Source organism: Gorilla gorilla, chromosome 20 (assembly GCF_029281585.2).
Source record: "Gorilla gorilla gorilla isolate KB3781 chromosome 20, NHGRI_mGorGor1-v2.1_pri, whole genome shotgun sequence".
Classification (NCBI taxonomy): domain Eukaryota; kingdom Metazoa; phylum Chordata; class Mammalia; order Primates; family Hominidae; genus Gorilla; species Gorilla gorilla.
Genome location: NC_073244.2, coordinates 29,666,760 through 29,680,353, shown reverse-complemented (window position 1 = coordinate 29,680,353; position 13,594 = coordinate 29,666,760). Strand labels below are relative to the sequence as shown.

Genomic DNA, 13,594 nt, shown 5'->3' with positions numbered 1-13,594 from the left:
TTGTTTGTTTGTTTTTGAGACAGAGTCTTAATCTTTCTCCCGGGCTGGAGTGCAATCGTGCAATCTGGGCTCACTGCAACCTCCACCTTTCAGGTTCAAGCAGTTCTCCTGCCTCAGCCTCCTGAGTAGCTGAGATTACAGGCATGCATCACCACGCCCGGCTCATTTTTGTATTTTTAGTAGAGATGGGGTTTCACCGTTTTGGTCAGGCTGGTCTCAAATTCCTGACCTCGTGATCCACCCGTCTCTGCCTCCCAAAGTGCTGGATTACAGGCGTGAGCCACCTCGCCTGGACTAATTTTTGTATTTTTAGTAGAGACAGGGTTTCACCATGTTGGTCAAACTGGTCTCCAACTCGTGACCTCAGGTGATCCACTCACCTCGGCCTCCCAAAGTGCTGGGATTACAGGCATGAGGTACCAGGCCCGGCTGGTCTGTGTAATAGTTTATGAAGAATTCATTATGTGAGCCTGTCTGTAATTATAAAAATACTTTTTTAAAATTTTATTGTTCCATAAGTTACTTATGTACAGGTGGTATTTGGTTAGTTGAGTAAGTTCTTTAGTGGTGATTTGTGAGATCCTGGTGCATCCATCACCCGAGCAGTATACACTGCACCATATATGCTGTATTTTATCCCTTCCCCTTTCACTCTTCCCCGCAAGTACCCAAAGTCCATTGTATTATTCTTATGTCTTTGCATCCTCATAGCATACCTCCCACATATCAGTGAGAACATACGATATTTGGTTTACCATTCTTAGAATAATAGTCTCCAGTCTCATCCAGGACATTGCAAATGCTATTAATTCATTCCTTTTTGTTACTGAGTAGTATTCCAACATATATGTATGTATGTGTGTGTGTGTGTGTGTGTATATACATTTTAAGTGTTTATATATTTATATACATATACACACACATATATATATTTCACAGATTCTTTACCCACGCGTTAATTCCTGGGCATTTCAGTTGGTTCCACGATTTTACAATTGTGAATTGTGCTGCTAGAAACATGCATCTGCAAGTACGTTTTTCAAATAATCATTTCTTTTTCTCTGGGTAGATACTCAGTAGTGGGATTGCTGGATCAAATGCTAGTTCTACTTTTAGTTCTTTGCAGACTCTCCACACTGTTTTCCATATGCATTTATATGTTTTCCATAGTGGCTCTATCAGTTTACATTCTCACCAGCAGTATAGATGTGTTCCCTGATTGCCACATCCATGCCAACATCTACAGTTGTTTGATCTTTTGATTATGGCTATTCTTGCAGGAATAAGGTGGTATCGCATTGTGGGTTTGATTTGCATTTCTTTGATCATTAGTGATGGTAACCATTTTTTATATGTTTGTTGGCCATTTGTATATCTTCTTTTGAGAATTTTCTATTCATGTCCTTAGCCCACTTTTTGATGCGATTGTTTTTTTCCTTACTGATTTGCTTGAGTTTGTTGTAGATTCTGGATATTAATCTTTTGTCAGAGGTATAGATTGAGTTTGTTGTAGATTCTGGATACTAATCCATTGTCAGATGTATAGATTGTGAAGATTTTCTCCCACTGTGTGAGTTGTCTGTTTACTCTGCTGACTGTTCCTTTTGCCATGCAAAAACTCTTTAGTTTAACTAGGTCCCAGCTATTTATCTTTGTTTTTATTGCATTTGCTTTTGGGTTTTTGGTCATGAAATTTTTGCCTAGCCAATGCCTAGAAGGGTTTTTTTCCAATTTTATCTTCTAGAATTTTTATAGTTTCTGATCTTAGGTTTAAGTCCTTAATCCATCTTGAGTTGGTTTCTTTTATAAGGTGAGAGATGAGGATCCAGTTTCATTCTACATGTGGCTAGCCAATTATCCCAGAACCATTTGTTGAAAGGGTATACTTCCCCACTTTATGTTTTTGTTTGCTTTTTTGAAGATTGCTTGGCTGTAATTATTTGGGTTTATTTCTGGGTTCTCTGTTCCATTGGTCTTATGTGCCTATTTTTATACCAGCACCATGCTGTTTTGGTGACCATGGCCTTACAGTATAGTTTGAAATCAGGTAGTGTGGTGCCTCCAGATTTGTTCTTTTTGCTTAGTCTTGCTTTGGCTGTGCAGGCTCTTTTTTGGTTCTATATGAATTTTAGAATTGTTTTTTCTAACTCTGTGAAGAATGACGGTGGTTTTTTGATGGGGATTGTGTTGAATTTATAGATTGCTTTTGGCAGTATGGTCATTTTCACAAATTATTCTACCCATTCTTGTGCATGGGATGTGTTTCCATGTCTTTGTGTTGTCTATGATTTGTTTCAGCAGTGTTTTGTAGTTTTCCTTGTACAGGTCTTTCGACTCCTTCATTAGGTATATTCATATAATTTTTTTCCCGCTATTGTAAAAGAGGTTGAGTTCTTGATTTAATTCTCCATTTGGTTGCTGTTGGTTATTAGAAGAGCTACTGAGTTGTGTACATTAATCTCGTATCCTGAAACTTTGCCGAATTGTTTTATCAGTTCTAGGAGCTTTCTGGAGGAGTCCTGAGGGTTTTCAAGGTAAATGATCACATCATCAGCAAGCGGACAGTATGACTTCCTGTTTACTGATTTGGATGCCCTTCATTTCTTTCTCTTGTCTGATTGCTCTGGCTAGGACTTCCAGGGCTATGTTGAAGAGGAGTAGTGAGAGTGGGCATCCTTGTCTTGTTCCCGTTCTCAAAGGAAATGCTTTCAACTTTTTTCTATTCAGTATTATGTTGGCTGTGGGCTTGTCATAGATAGCTTTTATTTATTACATTAAGCTGTGTCCCTTGTATGCCAACTTTGCTGAGAGGTTTAATCATAAAGGGATGCTAAATATTGTCAATTTTTTTTTTTGCATCTATTCAGATGATCATGTGATTTTTGTTTTCAATTCTATTTATGTGGTGTTATCACATTTCTTTTTTTTTTTTTTTTAATTTTTTTATTATACTTTAAGTTTTAGGGTACATGTGCACATTGTGCAGGTTAGTTACATATGTATACATGTGCCATGCTGGTGCGCTGCACCCCACATTTCTTGACTTGTGTGTGTTAAACCATCCCTGCATACCTGGTATGAAATCAGCTTGATCATGGTGGATTATCTTTTCGACATGTTGTTGGATAATCTTTTCGACATGTTTTTGGATATTGTTAGCTAGTATTTTGTTAAGGATATTAGCATCAATGTTTATCAAGGATATTGGTCTGTAGTTTTCTTCTTTGGTCGTGTCTTTTTGTGGTTTTGGTATTAGGGTGATGCTGACCTCATAGAATGAATTAGGGAGGGTTCCTCCTTTCTCTGTCTTGTGGAATAGTGTCAAAAGAATTGGTAGTAATTCTTTGAATATCTGGTAGAATTCTGCTCTGAATCCATCTGGTCCTGGACTTTTTTTGTTGGTAATTTTTAAATTACCATTTTAATCTCACTGCTTGTTTTTGGTCTGTTCAGGGTATCTAATGCCTCCTGATTTAAGCTAGGAGGGTTGTATCTTTCCAGGAATTTATTCATCTCTTCTAGGTTTTCTAGTTTATGTGTGTAAAGGTGTTCATAGTAGTCTTGAATGATTCTTTGTATTTCAGTGGTGTCAGTTATTATATCTCCTGTTTCATTTCTCAGTGAGGTTATTTGGATTTTCTCTCTTCTTGGTTAATCTTGCTAATGGTCTATCAGTTTTATTTATCTTTTCAAATAAGCACTTTTTGTTTCATTTACCTTTTGTATTTTTTTGTTTGAATTTTATTTAGTTCTACTCTGATCTTGGTTATTTCCTTTTTTTCTGTTGGGTTTCGGTTTGGTTTGTTCTTGTTTCTCTATAGTTCCTTGAGTTGTGACCTTAGATTTTCCGTTTTTGCTTTCAGACTTTTTGATGTAGGCATTTAGGGCTGTGAAGTTTCCTCTTCATCACCTTAGCTGTATCCCAGAGGTTTTGATAGGTTGTGTCATTATTGTCACTCAGTTTGAAGAATTTTTTTATTTCTATATTGATTTTGTTTTTGCCCCAATGCTCATTCAGGAGCAGATTATTTAATTTCCATGAATTTGCATGGTTTTGAACGTTCCTTTGGGAGTTGATTTCCAGTTTTATTCCACTGTGGTCTGAGAGAGTGCTTGATATAATTTCAATTTTCTTAAATTTATTGAGGCTCATTTTATGGCCTATCATATGATCTATCTTGGAGGAAGTTCCATGCACTGTTGAGTAGAATGTGTGTTCTGCGGTTGTTGGATGAAATGTTTTCTAATATCTGTTAAGTCCATTTGTTCCAGGGTATAGTTTAAATCCATTGTTTCTTTGTTGTCTTTCTGTCTTGATGACCTGTCTAGTGCTGTCAGTGGAGTATTGAAGTTTGCCACTATTACAGTGTTGCTGTCTATCTTGTTTCTTAGGTCTATTAGTAACTGTTTTATAAATTTGGGAGCTCCAGTGTTAGGTGCATATATGTTTAGGATTGTGATGTTTTTCTGTTGGACCAGGCCATTTACCATTACATAATGTCCCTTTTTGTCTCTTTTAATCATTTTTGCTTTAACGTTGGTTTTGTCTGGTATAAGAATAGCTACCCCTGCTTGCTTTGGATGTCCATTTGCATGAAATGCCTTTTTCCACCCCTTTAAGTTTATTTGGGTCCTTAAGTATTAGCTGAGTCTCCTGAAGACAGCAGATAGTTGATTGGTGAGTTCTTATTCATTCTGCAGTTCTGTGTCCTTTAAGTGGAGTATTTAGGCCATTTACATTCAATGTTAATATTGAAATGTGTGGTACCATTGCATTCATCATGCTCTTTGTTGCCTGCATAGTTTGGTGTTTTGTGTGGTTTCTTGAGACAGAGTCTTGCTCTGTCTCCAAGACTCGAGTGCAGTGGTGTGACTCCCAAGATTATATGTTCTTTGTCTACCACTACCAGGTTGGGTAGGGAAGAATCATTGGGTGCGGGAGGTGCTAGATATGTCTGAGTTCAGACTCTTCTTGGGCGGGTCTTGCTGCGGCTGCTATGGGGGATGGGGGTGAGATTCCCAGGTCACTAAAGTTTTGTACCTAGGAAGATTATGGCTGTCTCTGCTGAGTCATACAGGATGTCAGGGAAGTGGGGGAAAGCCGGCAGTCATAAACCTCACTCAGCTCCCATGCAAACCAAAGAGCGGGTCTCACTTTCACTTTGCCCCCACAACAGCCCCGAGTCTGTTTCCAGGTGGAGGGCAAGTTGGGCTTGAAAATTTCTTAAGGCTTCCTGCCTCCCAGCTGGGAAAGAACAGGGCTTTAGTTTTTCCCTGCCTGTGAAGTCTGCAAGCCAGGTTCTCACCTTCCCCTGGGTTCTGGCCAGGAGGCTTCTTGCCTCATTCAAATTCTTGCAAAGTTGAGCTAGGGAAGTCCTTCTCCCTTCAGTGTTTTACACCCTGCTCCTCTGTCCTCCCTCCTGATGGATTCCTGTGGTATCCAGCAGGAATGGGCTGCTTCGGGATTCAGCGAGCTCCCAGGGCCTCCCTACTGCCTCCTCCACCCTGTATGGGGGTGTGTGTTCAGGAGAGGAGGGTCTCCCTTTCCCATTTCTGCAGTTGGGGCACTCACAGTATTTAGGGTGTCTCCCGGGTCCTGCAGGAGCAGTCTATTTCCTTCAGAGGGTCTATCCTAATGCCTTTGAAGATACATTCTCAAGATGAAGGTGGTGATTTGTTCAGATAATCTCACCTGAGAAAGAATTAGAGAAGAGAGAAAAAATGGTTGATTCTTAGATAAGTGTGTCCCAGGTCAAAACTGTTCACATTTTCTTCTAGAATGTCATGTATTTAGGATTGCAATCATTTACATTTCTACTTCTGATGCTTTTGCCTAACAAGATTATTTTAACTACCTTTTTCCTTTTCTTCTCATGACAGTGAAAGGATCTCTTTAAAATAATTCTTCCCGATTTATCAGAGCCTTAACTCTCTCCATCCAGCCTTCTTACATATCACAAATAATACTCACTTGAATTTATACCCTGAAGTATTGAAAGTATTTTTCTTTTCTTTTCTTTCTTTTTTTTTTTTTTTCTTTTTCCGTGGTTGAGTCTTGCTCTGTCTCCCCAGCTGGAGTGCAGTGGTGTGATCTTGGCTCACTGTAACCTCTTCCTCTAGGGTTCAAGCAATTCTCTTGCCTCAGCCTCCAAGTAGCTGGGATTACAGGCATGCGCCATCATGCCCAGCTAATTTTTGTGTTTTTGTAGAGATGGGGTTTCACCATGTTGGCCAGGCTGGTCTCAAACTCCTGACCTCAGGTGATCCGTCCACCTCGGCCTCCCAAAGGGCTGGGATTACAGGCATGAGCCACCGTGCCCGGCATGAAAGTATTTTCTTTGTTGACAGATCAGCTTGGGCAGGTGCGGATTGCAAGGCTCTTATATTGGTTCGAACCCTGAGAGCGTGCCAACAGACAAGATGAGGCAATGTGGAGCAACACACTGTTTTAATGAGCATCTTGGTGCAGGCGGGCTGAGGCCTGAAATGGCATCAGCCCCAAGCAAGGACAGGGCAGGGGTTTTATAGACCTCTGTAAAAAGGAAGTGTCCCAGTCTGATGCAACTGTTACATGGTACCGGACAACCTCCCTCTCAGTCTTCAGGTGGAATGGGTCTCCTGGCCATATCTCTTCCTGCTTCTGCTATCTTGCTGATGCACGCTACTTGCACAAGTGGCCTTGCACCTTGGAACTGGGCCTGAGGAGGGAGAAGTTATTCATTCCCTTAAGCGTTCAGACCCCAGGGAGAATCTTTCATTCCTGTCTATTTGGTTATAGAAAAAAGGGACAACTTTCTCAATAACTACTTCAGGCATGACATAGGGGTGGCATGGGCACCTTCGCAAAATAAAAACTTAATTTTTGGGGTATTCTTGAGAGACGGGTTGGTATCCATCGTGTCGTTGTAGCAGGAGCATGGTCTGGATTGTCTGGCAGCTAACTTTAGTTTCAATAAGAGTTTTAATGGCTTTTATTATTAGTGGGATAACACAGGAGAGAAACAGGAGGAACCCAGTGATGAAGATTACTGGTCCTACCAGCATTTTAAATCCCCCTAAATTAGAGAACCACCCTCCTTAAACATTTGTTGGGCCCCACCCCTTCCAGATTTGGACTGGCACATGGGCTTCTCTTCTGATGTTTGAAGTGATTTCTAGTACTGCTTTTCTGTTATCGTCTATGTTAAGACAACAATTGGAGATATTAAACTGACCACAGACCCCACCTTTTTCTGCTAATAAGTAGTCTAGTGCTAGCCTGTTTTGATAAATTGCTGCACGCATTTGGTTTTCTTGTTGCGTGAGCATTTCCAAGGCTGAGGCGGTTTGGTTAGTGATTATCTCTAGAACCGCCTGTAGTCTAATTATTATATTTAGAGTATATATGGGAGTGCAATAACCCCATGAACTATCCTCAGCCCAAGTGGCAGGACTGTAATATTCGATGATCCGTTGCGGAGGCCATTCATCCTGTTGCCATCTTTGGCTTCCTCCTGCCTTTATGGATCATGGTTGTTTTTGTTTGTTTGTTTGTTTTAAATTATTATTACATACAGGTACTCCGAGAGTGTTGCCCACGTTAATGTTCTGGAGGAAGGAGTAGCCTTGGGGGTGAGCTTGACCCTAGTGCGATGAATCCAGTTGAGGAGTCCTTGGACTCTCACTGCAGTTGGCATGCTGTGTATCACAGTGTAGGGGCCTGTCCACTTCAGTTGTAGGTTTTTGTGAGGCTCGGGTTGGCAGATAAACACATCTGTGCCTGCAAGACAGTTATGTTGAGAGGACAAGGAGGTGTTGACAGGAAGGGGCATGGCCTCATTTGCTGCTTCACGAATGAAAGACCATGTCTGGATTAAGGAGGGGAGGTAATTCCTGAATGGCTCAGAATCTGGGAAGGGTAGAGGCCCCAAGACAAAAGTTTGGCTATCGGGGGAACCAGCCCCCGATATTTCAATGTAGGTTATTTTCTATTTTCCCTAAGTGTCGGCTGGTCTGAGAAATAAAGGGAAAGAGTATAAAGAGAGAAATTTTACAGCTGGGCCTCCAGGGATGCCATCACATATTGGTAGGACCATGATGGCGACCCCAAGCCACAAAACCAACAAGTTTTTATTAGGGATTTCAAAAGGGGAGGGGCGTACGAATTGGGAGTGGGTCACAGAGGTCACATGCTTCAAAGGGCAATAAAAGATCACAAGGCAAAAGGGTAGAGCAGGATCACAAGGCAAGGGCAAAATTAGAATTACCAATGAGTGTCCATGTCCCGCTGGGCACACATTGTCTTGATAAACATTTTAACAGGAAACAGGGTTCAAGAGCAGAGAACTGGTCTGACTAGAATTCACTAGGCTGGAATTTCCCAATCCTAGCAAGCCTGAAGACACTGCAGGAGACCAGAGTGTATTTCATCCCTTCTCTCAACCGCATAAGACAGACACTCCCAGAACAGTCATCTGTAGGCCTACCCCTGGGAATGCATTCCTTCCCCAGGGTTATCAATTATTAATATTCCTTGCTGGGAAAAGAATTCAGTGATATTTATCCTACTCACACGTCCATCCATAGGCTGTCTGTGAGAAGAAAAATATGGCTGTATTCTGCAGTCAGACTGCAGAATAGAGATAACCATAAGGCAGTCAGACCTTATGGTTATCTTTCCTTGTTCCCTGAAAATCGCTGTTATTCTGTTCTTTTTCAGGGTGCCCTGATTTCATATTGCTCAAACACCTACGTTTTACAATCAGATTTCATATTGTTCAAACACACGTTTTACAAACAATTTGTACAGTTAACTCAATCATCACAGGGTCCTGAGGCAACATACATCCTCAGCTTACAAAATGATGGGATTAAGAGATTAAAGTAAAGACAGGCATAGGAAATTATAAGAGTATTGATTGGGGAAGTGATAAATGTCCATGAAATCTTCACAATTTATGTTCAGAGATTGCAGTAAAGACAGGCGTAAGAAATTATAAAAGTATTAATTTTGGGAACTAATAAATGTCCATGAAATCTTCACAATTAATGTTCTTCTGCCACGGCTTCAGCTGGTCCCTCCGTTCGGGGTCCCTGACTTCCTGCAACATTCAGCCATACATGATTTCAAAGGGACTATAAAAAGAGTGTGCCTTTGGTGTTGCACAGAATCTCATGAGGGAAAAAGGGAGATTTTTTTGTCCACCACTGGAGGGTTTCTAGAGCCAACTTGGTGAGTTTAACAACAGAGGTAATTTTTTTCAACTTTGCCTGAAGATTGAGGCCTGTAGGGTGTGTGGAGAACCCATTTTATACCTAAGGATATAGAGATGCCTTGGGTAATTTGTCTGAGGAAGGCAGGCCCATTATTGGACTGGATGGATGTTGGCAGTCCAAAATTGGGAATTATATGCATGTTGAGAGTTTGTGTGGTGACATTTGCACTTTCTGAAGTTGTTGGGAATGCTTCTGCTCACCCAGAGAAAGTACAGACAAAGACTAGAAGATAGCAGAGCCATTATTGGGTGGCATGTGAGTGAAGTCTACTTGAAAATCTTGCCTGGGTACCTGGCCCTGGGCTTAGTGGGTAGGAAAAGGCAGTGGCCAAAGGGAACTGTGGGGTGATACTGAGTGGCAGATAGAGCAGGACTGGGTAATCTCTCAAACACGGCTGGAAAGGTGAAGACAAGTGAGGATAAGGTGGAGAAGTTGCAGGAGAGGTTTGTAATTGACATGGAAAGAGTTGTGGAGGCTTTGGAGGATAGAGATTGTCTGAGAGTGAGGAAGAACGAAGCACCGTTCCTTGACATACCATGGTCCTTGTTTTTGAAGGTTTTGGGCTTGGTAGTCCTCCTTTTCTTCTGGAGAGTAAAGAGGAGAGAACGAGGACAGGCACAGAAACTGGCCGTGTACAGGTTGTAGGGCTACTTGTTTGGCTTCTCTATCTGCTAGATTTCCCACCAAAATAGGATTGTCTGGGGTTTGGTGGTCCCTGCAATGAATGACGGTAGCTTTCTGCAGGAGTCTGGCAGCTTGAAGGAGCTTGCTGATGAGAGAGTCATTTATGACAGGAGTGTTTTTTTGCAGTTAGGAAACTCCATTCTTTCCAGATGGACGAGTGTGAATGCACTATGTGGAACGCATAATGAGAATTTAAATATATGTTGATCTGTTGTCTGGCTGCTGGAGTGAGAGCTCGAATGAGGGTGATGAGTTCAGCTTTTTGGGAGGTGGTGCCTAGGAAGAGCGTATTGGCTTGAACAGTGTGTAGCGGGGGTGACACTATAGCATAGCCAGCATGCCGGCATCCTTGATGTAGGAAGGAGCTGCCGTCTACAAACCAAGTAAAGAAGGCATCTGGAAGGGGTTGGTCTGTTAGGTTTGGAAAAGGTATAAGAAAGGTTTGAACAGTGTTGATACAGAAGTATGTAGGATCTTTGGCATGGCCAAGTTTAGATGGGAGCTGGTTACCATGGTGATGTGCGGAGTTTCTATGAATAGAGCATACAGTTGGAGGAGCCGTGGGGGAGAGAGGAAACTGCGGTGAGCTAGCATGTCTTTCTTTGACGTTATGGATTGAATAAACTGTTAAGTTGGCATGGAGAGATAGTTTAGGCTTTCAAGGGCAAGGACAGCAGCTGCCATCAATGTTCAGAGGCAGACAGGCCATCCGAGAACTGTGGCTTCAAGCAGTTTAGAGAGGTAGGCAAAAACCTGGAGGGTGGATCCCTTAGACTAGGTTAGAACACCTACTGCAACTCCACACCATTCATCGGTATAGAGGGAGAAAGGTTTAGTGGTTCCTTCTGGGATAGCTGGGTCTACATTGGTATACTTTCTCATGGCGTCAGTTAAACAAGAGAGAAAAAGGGCTGGGTTTTTGTTATGACCTTGGGTGATTTCTGAAAGTTTTTCATAGTTTACCGCTTTATGGGCACCCTTTTTGAGTCCTGCAAGGAGACACACAATCATGTGGTCTCGATGGTGGCATCCAGGGACCACATCTTGATAATCTCAGTGGGGTCCTGGTTGGGAACTGCCTGTGCACCAGTAGGCTGGGCAGGAGCCTGGTGATGAATTGTATTGGCATGCACCTGAGCTAGGGTCTAGATACAGTCCTCATCTTCTGGGGAGAGGGTGGCAGAGAGGATAATGTAGAGGTCATGCCAAGTTAGTTCATAACACTGGGTGAGGTACTGAAACTCTAATATAAGAGGTAGGGTCTTCTGGAAATGAACTGAGTCTTTTTGTTAATTTGAGAGATATCAGTGAGGGAGAAGGGAACGTGAACTCTAACAACATGTTCAGTTTCTGCCACTTCCTGAAGGAGGCACTGTAGCACAGCCGCTGAAGTAAGAGTGGGGCATGGGCTAAAGGTGGCGCCTGAGCAAGTGTGGATGGGAGAGAAGGAGGAACCTGGAAGTGGTTCCTGCTGAGGGTTTGAACGGGGAAGGGCGGTTGAGTTAACAGGCAGTGGAGGATAGATAGGAGTGTAAAGTGGCGGGATGGGTTTACAAGCCTCAGGAGAGGGCGGTGGCGGAGGTCAGTGGGTACAGGCAATACTAGAATTGTCCTGAGGAGGGGACGATATAGGAAAAGAAGTGGATACTGCTGACTGGGAAGATGGTGGCTGGGAATATTGCTGCTGAGAAGATGGTGACTGAGAAGATTGTGGCTGAGAAGATGAAGAAAAGGCTTGGGGGTGAAAGAAGACGGTTGAGAGGGAGAGGTAGGGGCTGGGAGGGTGGACAGCAGTCTGCTGGATCCAAAGAGGAAAAAGAGGTAGGGTCGGGAAGAGGAAGGCAATCTGGGTGGTGAGAACAGAGGAGGAGGATTTGAACACGTGAGCAAGAATTGCAGAGGTTGGGTTGTGATCTGAGTGCAAAAAAGGCCTGGATATAAGTAATTTCTCCTCATTTTTCCAGCCATCAGCAATAATTGATTAAGTCAGTTAAAATTGTAAAGTCCAATGTTCCATTTGTGGGCCATTTGGACCCATTATCCAATTCGTATTGTGGCCAGAATGAATTGTAAAACAAGACAAGGCACGGATATCTTGACTGAGGCCTAAGGTTTGTAGGTTTTTTTATGAGGCAGCCTAGAAGGATGTCCTTTGGAATGGAAAACTTGAAATTTCCCATAACCGAGGTTAGGCTAGAGAGAACAGGGAAAAGGGGACCATCCTGGGAAGCTGGAGGGAGATGATAAAAGGAGCGATTGTCACCACTGCCTTTTTTGTTCCCAGAACGGGATCAAATGGCTTAGAGGCATCCCCCTAAGACCAAAAGATCAGCAAGTGCCTGGCACATGCCAGAGCCTTCTTGGGCCAACGTTGGATTTTTGGACTGGAGAGACCAAGAGAGGCTGTGTGGATTTTTCCCTGTTAACTGGGCTCCCAGGATACTTACTGGTAGGTGAGATCAGTGACCAAGGGGCATGCACAGACAGGCGACTGGAGGCTGAGGAGCTTCTTTTGCCCAGCTGCTATACCCAGATGGCCTCCCTCTGGATCTTCAGGGGGTATGTGTCTTCCCGCCAACTGTTCCTGCTTCCGCTCTCTTGCTGACGCACGCTGCTGGTGCAAGGGACTTTGTGCCTTTGGACTAGGCCTGTGGAAGGAGGAGTTATTCATTCCCTTAAGTTTTCGGGAGAATCTTTCAGGGATATAAAACATTCTTATTGGGGTTGCTGCTGGGTCCTCAGATATCAGTGAGGGAGAAAAGTGCACCGTTTAGGTTCCATCTGAATGCTTCATCAGCTCTCTGAAGAACATAATTTTAAAATCCCCACTGAAAAAGGATGGAATTAATAGCCTGGAATAATTTAGAAAGATGTGTATGTAAAGGAATTAATTCAAAGAAATGTGTCTTCTAGAATGCTAAAGAGACAGTATTTAAATAGACTGCTAGAAGTTACAAAACATGGGCATCATATGTGGCTTGAACTTTGCATAAAACATGTTTTTCATGATTAGATTCAGATTATAATTTATGTTTTTTGCCGGGCGCGGTGGCTCACCTCTGTAATCCCAGCAATTTGGGAGGCCGAGGCGGGCGGATCACGAGGTCAGGAGATCGAGACCATCCTGGCTAACACGGTGCAACCTCGTCTCTAATAAAAATATAAAAAATTAGCCAGGCATGGTGACGGGCGCCAATAGTCCCAGCTACTCGGGAGGCTGAGGTAGAACAATAGCGTGAACCCGAGAGGTGGAGCTTGCAGTAAGCCAAGATCACGCCACTGCACTCCAGCCTGGGTGACAGAACGAGACTCCATCTCAAAACAAATAAATAATAATAATTTATGATTTTTGGCCAGTAATCTCACAGAAGTCATGTTGCATCCTCGTATATGTATCCGCACCTGATGCCAATCTGTCCATTTTATTCACTTGGTTAGCATGTTTCCTGAAGGAATTCTTCACTTTAAAATTACTTTCTAAAAACTGTATTATTAACAGGTATTTTCGAGAGACTTTCTGACTAATGTGCAGAAACAATCACATTTAATCTGAAAGCTCCCCTGTCATGCCAAGTGTCAGGTTCCAGCCCAAGCTGAGGTCTGATAGAAGTCAGTGGGCGAGTGGTGGGTTGCTGGAAAAACACTCAAGGAATTG

The 13,594-nt window shown here is 42.7% G+C and overlaps 1 protein-coding gene and 1 long non-coding RNA gene across 2 annotated transcripts in view; one reads left to right on the top strand and one right to left on the bottom strand.

Moving 5' to 3' along the window:
• LOC115931586 (uncharacterized) overlaps positions 1-12,573 on the bottom strand; it is a 35,895-nt gene extending 23,322 nt beyond the window's left edge. The window contains exons 1-2 of the long non-coding RNA XR_004068046.3: positions 12,387-12,573; positions 5,573-5,692 (exon numbers count right to left, since the gene is read on the bottom strand). This is a non-coding gene — a long non-coding RNA (uncharacterized lncRNA). The remainder of the gene's footprint in view (positions 1-5,572; positions 5,693-12,386) is intronic.
• ZNF91 (zinc finger protein 91) overlaps positions 1-13,594 on the top strand; it is a 167,732-nt gene that overhangs the window by 134,486 nt on the left and 19,652 nt on the right. The window lies entirely within an intron of this gene.